The sequence below is a fragment of the Pteropus alecto genome, unplaced genomic scaffold (genome assembly GCF_000325575.1).
Source record: "Pteropus alecto unplaced genomic scaffold, ASM32557v1 scaffold42, whole genome shotgun sequence".
Classification (NCBI taxonomy): Eukaryota; Metazoa; Chordata; class Mammalia; order Chiroptera; family Pteropodidae; genus Pteropus; species Pteropus alecto.
Genome location: NW_006434825.1, coordinates 5,086,690 through 5,088,135, shown reverse-complemented (window position 1 = coordinate 5,088,135; position 1,446 = coordinate 5,086,690). Strand labels below are relative to the sequence as shown.

The following is a 1,446-nucleotide window of genomic DNA, read 5'->3' as shown; positions in this document are numbered from 1 at the left end:
GAGTGTGAGAGGGAGATGAAAGGGATTTAGTGAACAGGAATCTCAGAATATGAAGAAATGGGCATGATATCATGTTTGCCTTCAGTTCGAGTACATCAAGCTTCCTTCGTGTATGGTGGTGGCTTCACCATGGGTGTGAGCCCTTTCACTGGAGCTCTTGTCTGGACTTCTTGCTTTCCTTGGAAATTGGCTGAGTTTTCAAGCAAAACCTTTTTATTTTAGGTTCTGATACCTGCACAGTTACTATAATAATATGGATATTCTGTGGTATCTAGGCCTTTTCAATTTTAGATACTTAGTAAACTTGGTAAAGGTTTATTAATTGTGCTGTGAAGCTTCATATCTTTTTTCCCCTCTGTATGGCTCATCTTGACCAGAATTCACAGAAAAAGAATCAACAATCAACTTGATATAGTTTGCCACACACCCAACCTTTCCTTAATGTCTCCTTGCTGGACACTTTTTAGATTACCTGTCTGGGTCATGAAAACATTTTGTTTTCTTTCCCTGATTTTAGCCAGAGGTGCCAATGTAAAAATGAGGTGCTACTTGGCCTCATTCATTCATTCATTCATTCATTCAACAATGTCTCCTGAATGCTCGTGTGTGCCAGGCTCAGAGCTCAGTGCTGATACCATAGCAAAGTAGATATATATATTAAATAGCTTTAATTAGATACAAACCCATAAATTGATTATGCCTGGAAAAGTTCCTAAATTTTGTTTGCTATGACATAGAAGCTTACACTTTAAACACAGGTTTATATTTGATAGTTTCATTGAGGCTTAAGTCAGGAATGTAGGAAATATAATATAACCCATAAAATTATTCCTTAGTCTCTCATCTCTGGTACTTGAGTTTAAATCTTATAATTGTGTCTACGGCCATGCCAACCTGAACAAGTCCGATCCCATCTCATCTAGGAAGCTAAGCAGGGTCGGGTCTGGTTAGTACTTGGATGGGAGATCACCTAGGAAGACCAGATGCTGTAGGCATAAAAAATAAAAAATAAGGGATTGTAAAATGACAAGGTCCTTGCAATCTGTGAGGTCAACCAAGGGTTGCCTCGCCTAAAAAAAAAAATCTTATAGTTGAGCTTCAAGTATTGAATGATGACCACCTTTTCCTTACTGTCAACTTTTACTTTCTAATAACTTTTTAATCTATTCCTTACTTTAAGGGCTTTCCACTAAGAGTACCCTTTGTAGGCAGAATTGCCAGGTTTAGACAATAAAAATACAGTGTAAGCATGTTTTATGCAATATCTGAGAGCTGCTTATATTAAAAATTTATCTGTCATTTAAGATTCAAATTTAACTGGGCATCCTGTATTTTACCTGGCAATCTTATTGTTAGGAGAAGGAAAAATGAAGTGATACTGCACTTTTTATAAGTAGTCAGAATACAGATATTCTGGCTGAGAATTTTGTGTTTTCTGTGGGTTTT

At 36.7% G+C, this 1,446-nt stretch overlaps 1 pseudogene; it reads left to right on the top strand.

The window, feature by feature from the left end:
* The first annotated feature begins 876 nt into the window (after window positions 1-876).
* On the top strand, window positions 877-995 carry LOC112478213 (annotated as a pseudogene).
* Window positions 996-1,446: the final 451 nt, after the last annotated feature.